Source organism: Schistocerca serialis, chromosome 10, assembly GCF_023864345.2.
Source record: "Schistocerca serialis cubense isolate TAMUIC-IGC-003099 chromosome 10, iqSchSeri2.2, whole genome shotgun sequence".
Classification (NCBI taxonomy): domain Eukaryota; kingdom Metazoa; phylum Arthropoda; class Insecta; order Orthoptera; family Acrididae; genus Schistocerca; species Schistocerca serialis.
The window spans coordinates 227,239,376-227,261,417 of record NC_064647.1 but is presented as its reverse complement, the minus strand read 5'-3'; the positions used below and the strand labels follow the sequence as shown (position 1 = coordinate 227,261,417).

The following is a 22,042-nucleotide window of genomic DNA, read 5'->3' as shown; positions in this document are numbered from 1 at the left end:
TGTCAGCATAAATTTGTATGTTCTGGTGTACATTGAGCGTTACAGGTGTCAGCTCACATGCACCATACTTATGTAATGCATAGTTACTGCAATTAATACTAAGTTTTGTGACATTAAGACTCTTTGGAAAGGTACCTTCCAGGATGGCCTCCTTTAATTTTCTATATGCTTGGAGTTTGGAGGTCAGTTACCAGACAACAGGTTTCCAAACATCTGTATCATGCGATACTCAACAAACTCACCAAAATCGCCTTTGAAAATTGGATGATTTCAGAGACATGATTAAGTACAAAACACTTCCAGAATATTAGACCTGGTAGTAGAGGAATTCAATGAACAAAATAGAACTAAACACACCATGAAACTGACGCTATTAATGGAAGACTCTCATGCAACTAGTGGATGTATAAAGCTTGTCTTGAAGATTGAGTTTAACTGAAGCAGGTGACACTGGGTCCAGAACTGGTTATATTGAGATAAGGAACCAATGGTCAGAAATACATATTTCTGTGTTATGGACATACAGTGTACAACCATAACAACATAGCCCATAGTAATCACAATAATTCTTCAAAGTGGCCACTACCAGTCTCAATGCATGCATGGCAATGGTGCATGAAGTTCTGCCACTAACTCTCAAAGATACCTGGTGTCTGTTGAACCAGAAAACAGGCAATTTGAACCCTAGCAAGTGGGTCTTTATCCATTTCTTTGGGGGTTTTGTAAACCAAACTTCTACAGGTGTTTCGTACACCAATGTCTTGACATAATCCCCAAAGCAAAATTTCCAGAGATGTGAGATGCCACAATTGTGCCGGCCATGGGGAAAACCTCCCCTTCCCATCCAATGATGAAAGTATGTTGTTGTTGTTGTTGTTGTTGTTGTTGAGGTGGTCACAGACATTAACACTCAAGTGGACTGGTGCACCATTGTGTAAAAACTATATCCTTTGCAGACAAAAAGAACTGTGGCAGCACATCCCGCAGGACACCATGCAATGTGGATGAGTCAAATAGGGAGGCAGCAAATAAGGTCCTATTACATGGTCTTGAGAATGCCTGCCCGTATGTTTACAGAGAATCATTTTTGGTGGCCACCAATGTGGTTGGCATGGGAACTGCACTCACTCCAGACATGGCTGCATAAAACACCATCACAGATGAATGAGGCCTCATCCCTGAACACTACAAAATGTATGAAGTTAGGCACTAGAGCACTACCGTGGATTATCCATTGACAGAAGTGAATGCAGGGCTCAAAATCAGTTGGTATCCTTCGAAGTGTGCATTTCAAAGTGTGTATTTCATGAGCAATGTGCTTACTATTATGTGTTTGCCACATGATCCAACACCATTTCCTCAAAGTCTGGTGTTCAGTCACGTCTTTGGCGGGAACCTTGGCCGGCTCTCCGTGGTGTGAAACATCCCGCCTCTTGTAAGATGGTACCCACTGAGATAAATTGCTTCCAATCAGCATGATGCCCATTGGGATGTGATCTCTCTATATTTGTGCTTCTTTAGGGGCACTACATTCTGCCATACCCTACATTAAATTCATGTTTCCCAATTCTGTGATGAGTAACATTCCATCTTTGATTACATGTCATGCACTGAACACAGTAACACACCTAACAATGTACACAGCATAATCTGTCTGATGCAGTGGAAAACTGAAAACAGAGAATCTGTCTGGTGCAGTGGAAAACTGAAAACAGGGATAGTGGCGAGCTTGCGTGCCGGTGCCATACATGTCGTCACATGGCACATGTGCTGTAAGCTAAGTTGTGTACAGTATGCCTGTTTGGTGTCAGAGGAGTAAGCTGTTTATCATCTGTTGCCTGTTTCAGCGTACAACATACACCCGGAATCTTTGAGAGTGTGTGGCAGAACTATATGCGCCATTGCAATAAATGCTCTGGGACTTGTGATCATCACTTTGAACAATTACTATGAGCTACGTTGTAAATACACATTTTCAAATATTGGTTCCCTATCTCAATATAATCAGTTGAGGACCTACTTTTATCTGTTTCCATTTGACCCAAAAGGTTTGACACACCCTGGATGCTACTATTGACTGCTGCTATAATTTGTTGGATGGTTGTGTGTCAATGCAGTATTCACTTCATTGCATTGCAGTAGTGTTGTGAGTGCAGTTGTGTTTGTGTAAAATGCGTTATTCAATGAATATAAATGGATAACTATAGTTGAGGCCTACATTATTTCCCAATCATTAGAATAAACATGTCAACAGTTCACAGAAAAAAGAGAGTGGTAAGTGTACAAACAACCGATTAAAAGCAATGGAGAACTGACACCATTTTTGTGTAACAGCTGAAGAAGACAAACTGGAACTAAATGGTTATTGCAATCAGCTTCTTGAAAGCACTATTGGGGGGACATAGAGCTTATGTCATACTTCGTGTCAAATGAAGTTTGTTTCATTTACCCAGTCATGTTAATTTGCAGAGCATGCACTTAACAGCAAGAAAAGAGACATTTAATTTACCACTTCCAGTAACTAATGAAAAAAATATAGCTCCTGCTAACATGACAGAGTAACATTCACACATCAAACATTTCCAGGTGTGTACACAAACAAGTTTAAAAAAATACACAAACAAGCAAAAAAATCCCAGATTTTCCAGTTAAAAATACACTTTTTCTGGGTGAAAATGCACTTTTCTCCAGGTGAAAATACACTGTACCTGGGGAGAAAGTAAATCTTTTCCATGTTAAGTGACAAAATACTTTCCCTAGGAGTTGTAAAATGAATGCTACAGGTTTTATACAACAAAGTAGAAATTCCTGGCAGTCGCCAGCAAAAAACAAAGCATTCTGCACAGTTTTTTTTAATGAGCTGTATTATATGTGAAAGCTTAGCCTTTCTCAATGAGAAACATCATCTAGCAGTTGTATATCGCAAAGCAAGAATACAGATTATAGTGCTGCATCTTCCCGAATTTGAAGTTCACTGTCAAGTCAATCTGAGTGCTACTACAGCCCCTGTTTCCAAATCATAGCATGGGCATCGCACTGGTGATATTTTAGTATTCTGTGTCCAAAAACTATGGTACTGTATTTGGTGAATTTGTATTTATACTTTTGTAATACTGAAATATGTTGCGCACATTTTGCTGTCAGCAGACTCTGGTATGTGCACTGTGTTTTGTTGTTGTAAATAGGACATTTTCTTTGGAACTGAAGTTTTATTTTGGTGTTACTCTCTTTTATAAATTTTATTGCTACAGTAATATTCTGCAGTAGCAGGTTAAGGTCAAATTCTTTGTTAGAATACCAGTTCTTACCGATCAAAGTTACTGAAATTTAACTGAAAACTAAAAATTCCCAGAATACAAAAAAATTTCTAGGTATTTCCTGTATGAAAAATTTCCCACATTTTTCCTGGATTTCCCAGTTGTCCTGGGATGTGTGCACCCTGCTTCAATGAACAAACAAGTTGTCAGCATTCTCCAGAGTTGTTTACATATGGTTCTTTCTTTAGAGACCACCCAAAAGAGAAGACTTTATGCATCTGATCCCTGCTACATTGATAAACTGAATGTGAACATTCAATGAGAAGTCAACACAACTTGACATGAACATTTTGCATCTAACAACTCTCAATATAATCAGTCAAGCACAAAAATGCATCAATGCCCAGGGTGATCACTTTGAACATCTAATGTAATGATAATGTTTGTAAATGCTAAAAGGTCCACCACTCCTCTCTTTATCATGAATGTTTGTTCTACCACTTCTAAAAAATCGGATCTGTTACCACACAACACCTTCACTCATAACTTTTGAATCACATCCAGGACAATATTGACGATGAATGTCTGCTGTTGAAACATTGTGTGTTGGAGATATATATATACAAAAAAACAAAGATGAGGTGACTTACCGAACAAAAGCGCTGGCAGGTCGATAGACACACAAACAAACACAAACATACACACAAAATTCAAGCTTTCGCAACAAACTGTTGCCTCATCAGGAAAGAGGGAAGGAGAGGGGAAGACGAAAGGAAGTGGGTTTTAAAGGAGAGGGTAAGGAGTCATTCCAATCCCGGGAGCGGAAAGACTTACCTTAGGGGGAAAAAAGGACAGGTATACACTCGCACACACACACATATCCATCCACACATACAGACACAAGCAGACATATTTAAAGACAAAGAGTTTGGGCAGAGATGTCAGTCGAGGCAGAAGTGTAGAGGCAAAGAAGTTGTCGAAAGACAGGTGAGGTATGAGTGGCGGCAACTTGAAATTAGCGGAGATTGAGGCCTGGCGGATGACGAGAAGAGAGGATATACTGAAGGGCAAGTTCCCATCTCCGGAGTTCGGATAGGTTGGTGTTGGTGGGAAGTATCCAGATAACCCGGACGGTGTAACACTGTGCCAAGATGTGCTGGCCGTGCACCAAGGCATGTTTAGCCACAGGGTGATCCTCATTACCAACAAACACTGTCTGCCTGTGTCCATTCATGCGAATGGACAGTTTGTTGCTGGTCATTCCCACATAGAATGCGTCACAGTGTAGGCAGGTCAGTTGGTAAATCACGTGGGTGCTTTCACACGTGGCTCTGCCTTTGATCGTGTACACCTTCCGGGTTACAGGACTGGAGTAGGTGGTGGTGGGAGGGTGCATGGGACAGGTTTTGCATCGGGGGCGGTTACAAGGATAGGAGCCAGAGGGTAGGGAAGGTGGTTTGGCGATTTCATAGGGATGAACTAACAGGTTACGAAGGTTAGGTGGACGGCGGAAAGACACTCTTGGCAGAGTGGGGAGGATTTCATGAAGGATGGATCTCATTTCAGGGCAGGATTTGAGGAAGTCGTATCCCTGCTGGAGAGCCACATTCAGAGTCTGGTCCAGTCCCGGAAAGTATCCTGTCACAAGTGGGGCACTTTTGTGGTTCTTCTGTGGGGGATTCTGGGTTTGAGGGGACGAGGAAGTGGCTCTGGTTATTTGCTTCTGTACCAGGTCGGGAGGGTAGTTGCGGGATGCGAAAGCTGTTTTCAGGTTGTTGGTGTAATGATTCAGGGATTCCGGACTGGAGCAGATTCATTTGCCACGAAGACCTAGGCTGTAGGGAAGGGACCGTTTGATGTGGAATGGGTGGCAGCTGTCATAATGGAGGTACTGTTGCTTGTTGGTGGGTTTGATGTGGACGGACGTGTGAAGTTGGCCATTGGACAGGTGGAGGTCAACGTCAAGGAAAGTGGCATGGGATTTGGAGTAGGACCAGGTGAAACTGATGGAACCAAAGGAGTTGAGGTTGGAGAGGAAATTCTGGAGTTCTTCTTCACTGTGAGTCCAGATCATGAAGATGTCATCAATAAATCTGTACCAAACTTTGGGTTGGCAGACTTGGGTAACCAAGAAGGCTTCCTCTAAGCGACCCATGAATAGGTTGGCATACGAGGGGGCCATCCTGGTACCCATGGCTGTTCCCTTTAATTGTTGGTATGTCTGGCCTTCAAAAGTGAAGAAGTTGTGGGTCAGGATGAAGCTGGCTAAGGTGATGAGGAAAGAGGTTTTAGGTAGGGTGGCAGGCGATCGGCGTGAAAGGAAATGCTCCATCGCAGCGAGGCCCTGGACGTGCGGAATATTTGTGTATAAGGACGTGGCATCAATGGTTACAAGGATGGTTTCCGGGGGTAACAGATTGGGTAAGGATTCCAGGCGTTCAAGGAAGTGGTTGGTGTCCTTGATGAAGGATGGGAGACTGCATGTAATGGGTTGAAGGTGTTGATCTACGTAGGCAGAGATACGTTCTGTGGGGGCTTGGTAACCAGCTACAATGGGGCGGCCGGGATGATTGGGTTTGTGGATTTTAGGAAGAAGGTAGAAGGTAGGGGTGCGGGGTGTCGGTGGGGTCAGGAGGTTGACGGAGTCAGGTGAAAGGTTTTGCAGGGGGCCTAAGGTTCTGAGGATTCCTTGAAGCTCCGCCTGGACATCGGGAATGGGGTTACCTTGGCAAACTTTGTATGTGGTGTTGTCTGAAAGCTGACGCAGTCTCTCAGCCACATACTCCCGACGATCAAGTACCACGGTCGTGGAACCTTGTCTGCCGGAAGAATGACGATGGATCGGTCAGCCTTCAGATCACGGATAGCCTGGGCTTCAGCAGTGGTGATGTTGGGTGTAGGATTAAGGTTTTTTAAGAAGGATTGAGATGCAAGGCTGGAAGTCAGAAATTCCTGGAAGGTTTGGAGAGGGTGATTTTGAGGAAGAGGAGGTGGGTCCCGCTGTGACGGAGGACGGAACTGTTCCAGGCAGGGTTCAATTTGGATGGTGTCTTGAGGAGTCGGATCATTAGGAGTAGGATTAGGATCATTTTTCTTCGTGGCAAAGTGATACTTCCAGCAGAGAGTACGAGTGTAGGACAGTAAATCTTTGACGAGGGCTGTTTGGTTGAATCTGGGAGTGGGGCTGAAGGTGAGGCCTTTGGATAGGACAGAGGTTTCGGATTGGGAGAGAGGTTTGGAGGAAAGGTTAACTACTGAATTAGGGTGTTGTGGTTCCAGATTGTGTTGATCGGAATTTTGAGGTTTTGGAGGGAGTGGAGCTGGAAGTGGGAGATTGAGTAGATGGGAGAGACTGGGTTTGTGTGCAATGAGAGAAGGTTGAGGTTTGCTGGAAAGGTTGTGAGGGGTGAGTGAGTTGCCTTTCCGGAGGTGGGAAACCAGGAGATTGGATAGTTTTTTGAGGTGGAGGGTGGCATGCTGTTCTAATTTACGGTTGGCCTGTAGGAGGATGCTCTGGACAGCCGGTGTGGATGTGGGAGAGGAAAGATTAAGGACTTTTATTAAGGATAGGAGTTGACGGGTGTGTTCATTGGCTGAGTTGATGTGTAGGTGAAGGATTAGGTGGGTGAGGGCAATGGATTGTTCAGTTTGGAACTGGTATAGGGACTGATGGAAGGAAGGGTTGCAGCCAGAGATGGGAACTTTAAGTGTGAGGCCTTTGGGGGTGATGCCAAATGTCAGACAAGCCTGAGAAAATAGAATATGGGAGTGTAATCTGGCTAGGGCGAAGGCATGTTTGCGGAGGGAATGTAAATAAAACTTAATGGGGTCATTGTGGGGGTGTTGTGAGGGTGACATGGTATTAGAAGGTGGAAAGTGTAACATGAGGTGAAATGAAAATGAAAATAAAAATATATGGGGAGAGATAAAGGTGAACCGGAAAGAAACAGGAGATCTGGAATGAATATATATATATCTCTTATTATTGCTTGCACTTCACATTTTGTGTTTTTTTATTCTTATTTTTTATTGTAGTGCTTACAATAAGTGAATGTATGAAAGAACAAGGTTAATACTTTCACAGCTAGACAGTTACTGATGGAGGGGAGAGGGTGGGGGCAGTAATAGCGGTGTGTGTGTGTGTGTGTGTGTGTGTGTGTGTGTGTGTGTGTGTGTGTGTGAATTCCTAAGGGGGACCAAACTGCTGAGGTCATCGGTCCCTAGACTTACACTACTTAAACAAACTTATGCTATGAACAACACACACACCCATGCCCGAGGGAGGACTCTGAACTCCGGCTGGAGTGGCCGCGGTATATGTGACATGGCGCCTCTAACCACGCAGCTGAGTACTGAATAAGAGGACATGCAGATATGACAATGGTAGTGCTCCGAGCAGCTAGAAAGTTACTTTCTGTGTCACCCTTGTATTATATACACCAATCATATGGTTCAATCACTAGAAGCATTTTATTCTCTACAGAGTGAGCAAATAAAAGTGGTCTAGAGAACAGAGTTTCTGGGTACAAAGGAACACAGCAGAGGAAAGGAAATTCAGTACTGCCTTGACTATAGCACATGTTGGAAGTTACCACCATTTAACTCTTTGCACTTTTGAACGTCAGCAAGCTGCTGAAAGCGGATTGAAGATGGACTGCTTGAATTGCTGCAATCCCATTCACAATGTCCTGCTGCAGTTCTTGAAGACCATGAGTATCATTGAGATATACCTTAGACTTGAGGGCTCCCCTCACAAAATAATTGCACACTGACATATCAGGTGACCTCTGCCAACAACTTTGTCAGATATGAAGATTGTGTAAATGTACTCTAAGGTCAGGTTGGCTATACGGACAGTTGCTCCGTCCTGTTGGAAGTAATGTAGGTGTTTTCCACGTCTGTCAATGCTGCCACTGGGACCAATAATGCGGTGTGCAGACACTGTATACCAAATCCCAACCTTCTAGTTATGCAATGGTGTTTCGTGGAAATTATGTGGATTCTCCTGCCAGAACCTGTGACTCTGTGAGCTGGCATAACCACTCAGATGAAACCAGCCTTCATCAGACATAAAGAATAGAACCATGTCCAAGCCATTCATTGTTACTTCAGTGAACAGCCACTCACAAAACTGGATGTGCTAAGGGGAATCTGTTAATTTTAATGCATAAACAACACACACTCGGTAGGGATGTATGCGCAGGTCCAGGTGGGATACTCATCTGCATGATCCAATGTGATACGCTGGTCTCTTGAGACACGCTTTGGATTGATATGGTAGGACTCTGAAGCATTTCCCGGTGAACTGCAGCCACATTTTCTGGTGTGCAGCCATGTTTCAGAATGTTTTTTGACTTGGTCAAAAGAGATCCTGCCTGACGCAATTTTCAGATTAAGCGTTGTATGGCACTCTTAACTGGGACTTTGCCAGCATTAAATTTCTCAGCAAACTACTGACATCATCGTTTCCACAATGCTGTTGTCACATAATTTTCCCACCCACTGCTCCACTGTGAGTACCATCATCTCCTTTGCACTGCTCCGCTCACACTGACACAGCCTGCACTATGCTCTGAATCAGTGTGGATCACGTGCTAGGTGTACACATAGTGTGCGTGTCACAAATTCATGTCCAATCATATCCACCCGTCTAGGCCACTTTTATTTCCCCACTCTGTATTTCATATTTTCCTTCGTAGTACCAATTCTAATTTACTTTTAGTGATAAAAATTAAAAACATGTTATTTTTTAATAAAAATAGGATTGAACATTTATTAACATTTTGATCTGATAAATGCAGAATGTAAGAAAAACAGGATGGTGATACTACCAGGAAAAAATATAAGATTTATAAACTACACCTTCAGTGATTTTAATTTTGTGAAAATGTTTGTACTTCATGAAACTCAGAAATCTTCTAATATTCATTTTTTGAGAATGATGCTGTACTGATTTTTGTAACTGATGCCCAGCACCAACCTTCCTGTGAGTTTGAAATGAACTGGAGAGGAACATTCCATGACGTCCTCTTGTTAGTTTTTAACCTTTCTACCTCAAACAGATAAAGGAATTAGCCTCAATTAAGTTTTAAGAAACGTACGTATGCTATACCCTCCCTTTCCTATACAGTACTTAGTATGTTTACACTAGATTATCCACAACTTCTACATGAACCAGACTGCAGTTATGAGTTGTAGGACATGAAAGGAAGGCAATAGTTGAGAAGGGAGTGAGACAGGGTTGTAGCTTATCCTCAGATTTCTCAATCTGCACACTGTGCAAGCAATAGAGCAAACCAATGAAAAATCTGAAAATTGAATTGAAAGTTCACTAAAAATAAGGTTAGTCGATGACACTGTAATTCTGTCAAAGACAAAAGAGATTACTGATTGTCGTATTATAATAGTAAAACAGGGAAAAGGAGTGTCATCAAGTTAGATGATACAGTGGGCATTAGATTTGAAAATGAGATACTTAAGGCAGTTGGTGAACGTTGCTGTTTGGTCAGCAAACAACTGACAATGGCAGAAATAAAGAGAGTGTAAAATGCAGACTTGCAACACCAAGAAAAGCTTCATTGAAAAAGAGAAGGTATTAATATCTAGCAAAGTGTTAAGACATCTTTGCTGGAAGTATCCTTGTGCAGAAGTGAAATGTTGGCTATAAACAGAACAGACAAGAAAAAAAAAAATGTTTTCACTCTTTTTATGACTGTAACATCAATATTTATTAAGGAACAGAAAAAATTTCAAAACTAAGAATAATGTGAGAAAATGTAGAAACTAGTTATTTATCAGCAGTGTTCAAACTGAACAGCTTATAATGCAGATTGATGGAATCCAACACACTGCTAATTGTTGCATGGTATTTTCGCACATTAGTTTACTTGGCTACTTTCAACTCGCTGATTGTAACTTGTCTCGTGCAATAAGCATTGTGCTTCACATGCCGCCTCACTGAAAAAATAAATCTATAGAAGTCAAATCTGGTGAGTGTGGTGGGTACCGGGTACTGCCTCTTTCTCCTGTTGATCTGTCCGTAAGTGTTCACCAAGGTAGTGGGGAGGTGCTCAAATTGAACTGGAAATACCGTTCTCCGTCCTGAAACATCTCATACTGATAAACCACACCACACTGTAACTCCTGGTTGATTCACAAGGTGTTCCACTGTTAAGTTTCACATGGTGTTCCACTGTCACATGAGGATTCTCAGCTGGCCAGTAGGTATAATTGTGACGATTAACTGAATGATATAACTTAAAAGTGGCATCATCACTCCAAAAATCCTTGTATGGGAATTTTTTGTCCTCTGGGCATCTTGCTTGATACCACTCACAAAATTCAATTTTACAGTCATGATCATTCTCATTCAGAGCCTAGGAATAAAACTTTTCCATTGGATATGCTTCCAAATCGATGGACACTTGTCTTTGGAATTCCCCTTGCCGTACAGACTTTCTAGGAGATTATTGAAACCTTTCAATGACTTCCCTTTCTCTTGTGGAACTGTGGATGATCATAGTCTTCCAGAATAGTTCTTGTTGGCACTCTGGACAGTTCCTGCTTCCTCAAATTTATCTCACAAATGAGTAATTGTGAGTCAAGTTGGTGCATTTTGTTGAAACTTTGCATTCCACTTAAATTCTCAGTCTTCCAGTAGCACTTCAGAATGAACTTTCTTTGTTTAATTTTCAGCATGCCTTTAACCATTTTTCAAGCCATCACACCTGAAAAAAGGAAAAAATAATTGTAATTATGGACTGTAAAAGGGTGTATACTTTTCTTGAGATACCCTATAATAGATGGGTAGTTTGGGTAACTAAGTGGTACTGAATGGAATTTGGAAGATCAAATTTGTGGCATAATCACTAGAAGAAGGGATAAGCTATCTGTATCTGCACACACAATCCACAAACCCTTGTACCAATACTAGTCACTTCCTTCTGTTCCAGTTGCAAATGGAGCAAGGGAAACTACATCTATCTATATACCTCCATACAAGCCTTAATTTCTCTTATCTTGTCTTTGCGGTCCTTACGAGAAAAGTATGTTGGTGGTGATAGAATAGTTCTACAGTCAGCCGCAAATGCCAGTTCTCTAAATTTTATCAAAAGTGTTTCATGAAGAGAACTTTCTCTTCCTTCCAGGTATTCCCATTTAACTTCACAAAGCATCTCCGCAATACTTACACATTAATTGAACCTACCAGTAACAAATCTAGCAGCTCAACTCTGAACTGCTCATGTGTCTTCAAAAAAAGACCTGGTGAGGGATCCCAAACACTTGTGCACAACTCTGAGGATGCGTTGCAGAAGCATGCTATTTTGCAGCTTCTTTTATATATGACCTACACTATCCTAAAATTATCCCAATAAACCAAAGTCAAACATTCGGCTTCCTATTACTGACCTTACATGCTCATTCCATTCCATTTCTTATTACTTTGCAACGTTACACTTAGATATTTAATCACTGTAACTTTTTTTTATTATTATTTTATTTATTTATTTAGCAGCTTATGACGTACATCAATGGAGTAAGTCCAAGTACATATTTGCTTTGTCAGTTTTCCAATAAAATACATTACTTTTACTGATTCTAACTATAGTTTTGCTAAGATAACTAATAAATTTTACCCACAACATTTCTGAAAATTAACATCAAAACAAAATTTTAGATACTGTAAACTGAATGGATTTTATGAGGCATACATAATCTATGTACCTAAATTACAGAACATTTAATTGCAATGATTCTATGCTATGGGTCCATCATTTTATATATACAGTATAATACAGCCACATAGCACATACAAATTCTAGATCCCATTTTTATATATATAACAGCAATAATACTGTAGAAAAACAAAATTTACTGAAGATTGATAGATCAGAGTGTAATCCAGAAATAAAGCAATGCATTCCTGGTTTCACAAGTGAGAACAGTAGCGATCTCATGACAAACAAAAATTGATTGTCATAGCATCTTTTACACACCTGGTATAGTGTTCTACCACAAGATGTTGGGCACATTCAGAGGTGCAACATGTATTCCTATAACCATAGTAAAAAAATTAACCAATTAAGTTCCTTTTGGAGTATGCTGATGCATTAGCTCCATACTTAACAATCATACACAACCGTTCGCTTGCTGAAAGATCCGTACCCAAAGACTGGAAAGTTGCACAGGTCACACCAATATTCAAGAGAGGTAGTAGGAGTAATCCACTAAATTACAGGAGCATATCATTAACATCGATATGCAGCAGGATTTTGGAACATATATTGTGTTCAAACATTATGAATTACCTCAAGGAAAACTGTCTACTGACACACAGTAAACATGGGTTTAGAAAACATTGTCCCTGTGAAACACAACTAGCTCTTTATTCACATGAAGTGCTGAGTGCTATTGACAAGGGATTTCAGATCGATTTGGTATTTCTGGAAGGCTTTTGGTACTGTACCACACAAGCAGCTTGTAGTGAAATTGCGTGCTTATGGAATATTGTCTTAGTTACGTGACTGGATTTGTGATTTCCTGTCAGAGAGGTCACAGTTCGTAGCAAATGACAGAATGTCATTGAGTAAAACAGAAGTGATTTCTGGCGTTCCCAGAGCTAGTGTTATAGGCACTTTGCTGTTCCTTATCTATATAAAAGATTCGGGAGACAATCTGAGCAGCCGTCTTAGGTTGTTTGCAGATGACACCGTCGTTTATTGACTAATAAAATCAACAGAAGAACAAAACAAAATCACAAAACGATTTAGAAAAGATATCTGAATGGTGCGAAAATTGGCAGTCAACCACACATAACGAAAAATGTGAGGTCATCCACATGAGTGCTAAAAGGAATTCACTAAACTTTGGTTACACGATTAATCAGTCTAATCTAAAAGCTGTAAATTCAACTAAATACCTAGGTATTACAATTATGAACAACTTAAATTGGAAAGAAGACATAGAAAATGTGCTGGAGAAAGCTAACCAAAGACTGAGTTTTATTGGCAGGACACTTACTTGTATGAATATCAAGAGCTCAGATGGAAACCCAGTTCTAAGCATTGACAGAGCACTTAAAGATCTGAGTCGAAACAAGGCCCTGGGAGTAGACAAAATTCCATTAGAGCAACTGACGGCCTTGGGAGAGCCAGTCCTGACAAAACTCTACCATCTGGTGAGCAAGATGTATGAGACAGGCGAAATACCCTCAGACTTCAAGAAGAATATAATAATTCCCATCCCAAAGAAATCAGGTGTTGACAGATGTGAAAATTACCGAACAATCAGTTTAATAAGTCACAGCTGCAAAATACTAATGCGAATTCTTTACAGACGAATAGAAAAACTAGTAGAAGCCGACCTCGGGGAAGATCAGTTTGGATTCCGTAGAAATGTTGGAACACGTGAGACAATACTGACCCTACAACTTATCTTAGAAGCTAGATTAAAGAAAGGCAAACCTACATGTCTAACATTTGTAGACATAGAGAAAGCTTTTGACAATGTGACTGGAATATTCTCTTTCAAATTCTGAAGGTGGTAGGGGTAAAATATAGGGAGCGAAAGGCTATTTACAATTTGTACAGAAACCAGATGGCAGTTATAAGAGTCGAGGGACATGAAAGGGAAGCAGTGGTTGGGAAGGGAGTAAGACAGGGTTGTAGACTTTCCCCCATGTTATTCAATCTTTATATCGAGCAAGCAGTGAAGGAAACAAAAGAAAAATTCGGAATAGGTATTAAAATTCATGGAGAAGAAGTAAAAACTTTGAGGTTTGCCGATGACATTGTAATTCTGTCAGAGACAGCAAAGGACTTCGAAGAGCACTTGAATGGAATGGATAGTGTCCTGAAAGGAGGATATAAGATGAATATCAACAGAAGCAAAACGAGGATAATGGAATGTAGTCGAATTAAGTTGGGTGATGCTGAGGGAATTAGATTAGGAAATGAAACACTTAAAGTAGTAAAGGAGTTTTGCTATTTGGATGTAAAATGCAGACTGCCAATGGCAAGGAAAGCGTTTCTGAAGAAGAGAAATTTGTTAACATCGAGTATAGATTTAAGTGTCAGGAAGTCATTTCTGAAAGTATTTGTATGGAGTGTAGCCATGTATGGAAGTGAAACATGGACGATAAATAGTTTGGACAGGAAGAGAATAGAAGCTTTCGAAATGTGGTGCTACAGAAGAATGTTGGAGATTAGATGGGTAGCTCACATAACTAATGAGGAAGAATTGAATAGGATTGGGGAGAAGAGAAGTTTGTGGCACAACTTGACCAGAAGAAGGGATCGGTTGGTAGGACACGTTCTGAGGCATCTAGGGATCACCAATTTAGTATTGGAGGGCAGCGTGGAGGGTAAAAATCGTACAGGGAGACCAAGAGATGAATACACTAAGCAGATTCAAAAGTATGTAGGTTGCAGTAGGTACTGGGAGATGATGAAGCTTGCACAGGATACAGTAGCATGGAGAGCTGCATCAAACCAGTCTCAGGACTGAAGACCGCATCAACAACTTAGAAAATGTAACAGACCTACTAAGAAGATTGCCTACACTATGCTTGTCCGTCCTTTTAAAATACTGCTTCGCAGTGTGGGATCCTTACCAAATAGGACTGAAGGAGCACATTGAAAAAGTTCCAAGAAGGGCAAAATATGGGAGAGTGTGTCACAGAAATGATACAGGATTTGGGCTGGACATCATTAAAAGAAAGACGTTTCCCACTGTGACAGAATCTTCTCACGAAATTCCATTCACCAACTTTCTCCTACAAATGCGAAAACATTTTGTTGACACCAACCTACAGAGGGAGAAACGATCACCATGATAAAATAAGGGAAATCAGAGCTCTAAGGAAAGATACAGGTGTTTGTTCTTTCCGCATGCTATAAGAGATTGGAATAATAGAGAATTGTAAAGGTGGTTCAATGAACACTCTGCCAGGCACTTAAATGTGATTTGCAGAGTATCCATGTAGATGTAGAAGTCGCTGTTAAGTACACTTCACACAGTCCAGAAACAGAAATATTAATTTTGAGGTTAAGTATACTTCCCCCATTTCATAGAAAAGTTGCTTTGATAGTATGCATACTCCCCACTGGCATTATTTGGTGGGATGCGTATCCCACTCAGCCCTACAAGCTATAATGCATAATGAACACTCATTACAGCTGGTGCAGTAAACTACCACTAGATGCCAGCATACAGAGGTAGTAAGATGTATTCCTATGAACGCAGTAAATAAATACAGTTGGTGGAAAGTATACTTCCTGTGAACAGGTTAAGCAGGAAATAACATCAAATGGCACTTCAAGGAGAATCTATTTTTGCTTTATTCACAATAATGCACCCACCACCAAACACCGCACTGTGCACACAGATCAACATGCATTCTCTGGAAACAACAGTCAGTTACATGGCAAGAGGATAATTAACAGTTTCGTATCTAGGTATGTTGCAATTAGTCCAATTTTGTCTCTGCAGTCTGTACGGGAGCAATGCATAGCTGGCTGAAGAAGAACTCAACATTCTTATCTTGATACGGATTCTTGGGACAAGGCTTTCATGGGTTAATTTGTATCTATTGTCAGGAATCTGTCAATCATGCTTTTCAACATTTCCTTAACTCAAACAAACCTGTGACCATTTATGCAACCCTTATTTGTACATGTTCAATATCCTGTGTTATTCTTGTCTGCTACAGGTCCCACACACCTAAGCAGTATTCTTAAATAGTATGTACACTGACATTTACAAATGCCTCCTCTGTAAACTGACTGCTATTTCTCACCTGACAATGAAATTAACTCTGTCACGTGCCTACTTACCACTTAACCTACAGAATGTTACAATCGGGTATTTGTATTAAATGACTGATTACAATATTGAAACAGTTATTTTGCAGTCTAAGATACTAATTTTTTCATTTTTAGTTAAGTGCATTATTTTACATTTCTGAGCATTTGATAAAAGTTGTCAATCTTTGCCACTCTTATCAAGATCGAAGAGAGTATTTGTGCAGCTTTTGGAAGACACTACTTCATTATAAATAACTGAATCAGCTAGAAGTCTGGTGGTTACTACTAATATTGTCAACAAGGTCATAAATAAATGAGGTCAATATTAAGGAGCACACTTCTCTGGGACACATCTGAAATTACTTCCACATTCGCTGATGACTCTCAAAATAAGGTAACATGCTGTGTCCCTCCCTGACAACAAATCCTCAATCCAGTCACAAACACTGCTTGATCAACCATATGATCATAATTTTAATAGTAAGTGAAGCTACTGTACTCTTGAGCTTAAATGCTTTTCAGAAATCTACCTGACTGCCTTGATCCAAGCCTTTCACGATATCATGAGAAATGCATAAGCTGGGTTTTGCACTATCAACGTTTCCAAAACATATGCTGGTTGGCCTGGAGCTCATTCTGTAGAATATACCCCAAGCTCACTTTGAAATGAGGGTTTAGTGTAAAACGTTTCATACAATATTATTGTTTTCTCAACAAAATGTTATCCTACACAGCTGCAGAATGACTATTAAAATTAGAGTTTGTGTTGTCCTACAGAATGGAGAAACAGTGACACTCAGTGTCAGGGAAAGAAATTTGAATTTGATAAATTAGTCATATCAGATGTGAATAAACTCACCTGAATACACATGCTGGCTATCACAGCCTAGGTTGCTTCACTTAATAATATTTTAGTCATTGCTCCATTATGTGACCAACCATGAGATAAAGTGACAACTATTGGGAATTGTGCTTCTATTATTTCAATTGTACATTACAAAACTAATCAGTTGTATCTTTACTAGCAACAACATAACACTGAAAACAGATGAATCCATTGTCAATTAAAGGAACTAAAATGTTCTTATTTAAAGAAGAAGTAAATATGAACATTTTATTGTTACACATCATCTCAAATCATTATAAAACTATAAAGGTACAGTTTTCGCAACTGAAAATGGATATTTATTTAGATAAACTTTCACTCTGTTTGGAATACAGCATCCTATTTAATTTTAAACACAACATTTATACTAAATAAAATAAGTCATGGTTTCCAATTTTGCACTTTAAGTCAACTTCATAACCTTTTACATCCAATAAATACTGCCTTATTTACTTAGTTTGGCATATGTCTTACTTTTAAGCACTGAACATTTTGTTTTATTTAGTCTATGGGCCATTTCATGTCAACTCAATCAAACTATGTAACCCTCTATCTCTGATTTGGAATAAATGTTACTATTTGCTATCCCTACAGGGATAAGTACTTGTACCAAATTTTAGCATTTTCTATCTCTCCATGTTCATTTTTCAACATTCCAAGGCTTGGAAGTTTTGGTATTTTGAACACCGTAGTTGCACTAAATGAGACTAATATTTTAAAAATAAATCACACTTTTTTAATTTTGTCATCCAATCTGTATGAAATTTGGTGGTAATATAATCTAAAATATTAGAATTGTACACAAAATACTTCTAACTAAACTCATCAAATATCAAAAAGCTGTATTTACATTTATGTCTTTCGTTTTGTAAAAAATGATGTTCATTGAAACATCACAAATGGAAAAGGATAATCCTCACAATATTTTTGCCTCAATGCCTGGGCTATGAGATGGGAAAGTAAAATTAGTGGAGTTTTTATTTCTGTATGGTATTTTTCCTGTTATAATGGTAATTTCAAGTCGATATTCATTTGATCATCTTACGAAATCTGTTATTATCCCAACATTTGTCATTTTTTGTTTCCAATGTTATCCCTCTTCATAAGAAATATTTTATTTAAGAACCAAGGCAGTGACAGCAGTTTTGGACCATATGTTAACGACAAAACTAAAATGACAAGTAATTAAACTTACAAAACAAACTGGCTCAAGCAATAGCATTTAAAAAATAAGTTAATACAATAACAAAACTTTTGATTGATTAATTCAATTTTTTTATAACTAAGTGTGAAGTTAAAAGTACACTCATGTACCAAAAAAACACCTTGAATGACTATAGATAGGGCGTTCATATTCACAGGACATGTACATTAGTATGTTCTGCAGAAACAATTAACATTTCAGTTATCTTGATTTAGCATGGGTCTCATTGCCTAGTAGGCACAAGGTCCGCCATGGGTCCTGATAACTAGTTCCATTCATGATGGCACGAACACATATATGGTGCAAATAGCATCCTGTGATATAGCCATCCATGCAGCATTCATCAGGTTCCAAAGTTCATCTGTGGTGGTTGGCATCGGGTCACATTGATGCACCCTTCGTTTGATCATATGCCACACATTTTCAACTGGCAACAATTCATGTGATCCGATGGGCTAGGGCAAAATGCTGACATCCTGTGACACCAAGAAGGCATATGTTGGTGCAGCAACTAGTGGTCATGCATTGTCTTGCTAAAAAATGGTGTCTGAGGTGGTGTGTTGTGCAGAAAGGATATGGTTACAGGTCTCAGGATGTCATTCACATAGGTCGGAGTGCCCTGGACAAACACCAACTGTGATGTGTTGTTGTGCCCAATAGCACTCCACACCACAAGGCACTGAGTTGGCATTGTATGTCTTGTGTGAATGTGGTCACTGTTGACACTGCTCTCCCTGTCTGTGGCGAACCAAAATGCGGCCATCATTTTGAAACAAACAGAAACTGGATTCATCCAAAAACACTATTTGATACAATTCTTGTTCCCAATGATGTCATTCCATACACCACTGCTGTCCAACATGTTAGTGCACATTCGTCAAAGGGAGGCAGAGGAAATGCGCCATGCCGTAATAATAAATGACGACTATTGTGACACCTGATAGTGTTTAATGTGTTACCCTGTTCCACTGTTGCACCAGAGCCAAGGAGGACACAGATCCCCATGCCACTTACATGAGATGTCAATCTTCTCAATGCATTACATAGCCTAATAGTCAATACAGTGTAATTGTCATTCTAGCAACATTTACATGTTCTGTTAAATGAAAATAGTCCACCTCCCCCTTTTTGATTACACTACTGTGTTCAGTAACTATTATGTGGGAGTCACTGGGTTGAGCATGCACAATACTCTTAACTAACCTGCAGTCTCCACCCAATTTTATATACCTGGAGTTACATACACTTCAAATACAACACTAGTAATGTTCATAGAGCGCTAATTACACTTTTTGATATACATGTTGCATCAAAGCTGAAAAGAAAAATCAGCCCTTGACAATTGTACACATGATGTAGACAGTTATTTTTAAAAAAATAAAAACTACAATTTTTAACCAACTAAACTGAAGCTGTTACTACATAGATTTCTGTGAACTATACATTTTTCTACAGCTTACGATGTTTGATAATGTGTGGCAACATTACATCGTTATGCACAAATTACCATCACTCCGTTATAAATATTCAAATTAAAACGTGGAAGCAATAGCAGTGCTTGGTACTCTGTGTTTCAAATTTTTGGCAACTGTACGTAATGTAACTATTACCCAATGACAAAATCGTAATGAATTGTACACTACGACGTGAAACCACTTGTATGCATCGAAATATCAAGTTGTCAGTAAATGACGCTTCACTTAACATCTCAGAAAAACAATATACGAACATATTACTTCAAAATAACCGTGACATTTCTTGGATTTTTTTACCTACTTGTTCTACGGAGATAAATTATTACGGGCAATACAAGAAAACGATTTGCATTATCATAATTTTTTTATTTTTCGGCATAGCATTTCACATATAAAAACTTAATCACTTAATCAACGAAAAGAATTAAAAATATCGCTATGCACAACAGATGAATTAGTTTTAATTACCAAAAAAATATGAATACTGAATATCCTTTTGAGATCACGTAATAGCATTTGCAAAACTTGTGTATGAACTCCTTCCACACCCAGCGAGTCTCGCAAAGAAGAAACAACAATGACCCAAAAAATTGAACATGATAAATTATATACCATCCAATCAAAAATTAAGATGTACACTACAGAAATTAAGATGTACACTGGAGTTCTGACCACCAGCGCGGATGCCGCGATGTTATTGTTTCGTGTTTACGGGGATACGCGCTGCTTCGTAATGGCAGTGAGTAGTGAAGATGTCTCATGTTGTCACGTCTAGATGGCACTACGATACAAATTTTGTCCATCTGATGACATACGTAACTAAGACTCTGTTTGCAGCAAAACCTATTTGTTTGCACATTAACATAAAGACCGTATTTATTTATTTAGTCTCTGTACCACGAGAGTCATCACGGAGAAAAAGATAGCGATTTTTTAAGCTATATTGTGTAAGTTCTCATACACAGTCGCGACTGCGTTACGGCATAAGTTCTCCCAGAACGCGCGCTAGGGTACCTTTGCGCAGTGGCAATATCGTAACCAATGAGGTTTATCCGAGGTGCGATTATTGCTAGTTGAAAACTTTTACCAATACCCCGCCTAGTGGACGTGAAATACCGTCCGCTACGGCAATTTTTGCAAACTCCTACGGGAGTCATAATTAAATTCAAACACAAAAAGTTGTGAATATCCTAACAGACCATTTCTACTTCAATCATCAACAACATAGACCCATCTTAGTGGCTTTACGTTCATCTTACATATAAGTAACGGAACTGTAAAGATTGTCGTGGCAGTTGCAGACAATTACCTCGTGTTGCGAGTTATAGGTCGATACACATATTACAAAGTAATCTTCCCTGTCTTCTGATTGATTCTAGCAGCCGTAGAGCAATTTCCAATGGGGTTCCAGGCTGTCACGAGTGCAGATGGGCGTCACACTGAGCAACTTTTGTAACCTTGTACGCAATTAACAAATCTTACCGTCTCATGAGGAAATTGAAAGTTTATTTCAAAGGTTTATTCGTTGTTTCTTTTTCGCATGTCCTTACAAAAGTTTCATTATCCTACGATCACTCCTTTTTCATTGGGATTTTTCTTGGATGCCATTCCCAGCGATTTGTATTCTATCCGAATAAACAGCGATCTTTTATGAGACGAGAAGCCCCTTTTCAAAGCACCCTATCTAAATAAGAAAAATAACCAAAAATTCTTATGACTAAAAACGTACTATGGGTTCCATACAAACTTCATTACACATAAAGACAGTTTTTCTATGCCGGGAATCGAAAATCTTCACCATTTTTGCCGGTTTTCGGCACTGATACTGGCAAGATATCGGTCCCAGGGATTCCAAGATTTTCAAGAATGTTATGGTTTTATTGCGTGATATAATTACAGATTCACTATATTCGGATTTTTTTCCTTTACTTGCACTATGAAACCTTGCTTCTTGCCAAACTTCATTATTGTAGGTCAACGTGGAGTACTCTATAGGTTTTGAAGCGAGTTTGCGAATATCAAAATATGTGACGTAAATGACCATATCTTTTGATTGCATTGACTGAGAAGCTTTAATCTTTTACCCACCAAGGAACCGTAAGATAACAAATGACCAAAACTTTTTTTGGGATGTATTTATAAAATTACAGTTTTCGATTTATTCCCTTTAGCTGTACTGCGAAACTTTGTTTCTTGACAAATTTCGTGATTCTAGGCAAACAAGAAGCATCCCATTGGTTTTGATGAGTAAGTTTGAGAATCTCAAAATATGTGTCATACATGGCCGTATCTTTTGACTGCATTTACTTACAAGCTTTAACTTTTTATCCTGACAGGGGACTGTAGGCCTTAATATGTGATCTACATCTCAACTTCATAAACCTACCCGTTCCTGAGCAGTACAGTTTTTAACAGTT

At 39.4% G+C, this 22,042-nt stretch overlaps 1 long non-coding RNA gene and 1 other non-coding gene across 2 annotated transcripts; one reads left to right on the top strand and one right to left on the bottom strand.

Moving 5' to 3' along the window:
• Positions 1–9,024: 9,024 nt before the first annotated feature.
• Positions 9,025–20,378, bottom strand: LOC126424914 (uncharacterized). Its single transcript, XR_007576230.1, has 3 exons — positions 20,094–20,378; positions 16,920–17,098; positions 9,025–10,984 (listed from the first exon to the last, which is right to left on the bottom strand). It is a non-coding gene; the product is annotated as an uncharacterized LOC126424914 (long non-coding RNA).
• A 259-nt stretch (positions 20,379–20,637) lies between these two features.
• LOC126425429 (U4 spliceosomal RNA) lies at positions 20,638–20,778 on the top strand. Its single transcript, XR_007576294.1, has one exon. It is a non-coding gene; the product is annotated as a U4 spliceosomal RNA (small nuclear RNA).
• Positions 20,779–22,042: the final 1,264 nt, after the last annotated feature.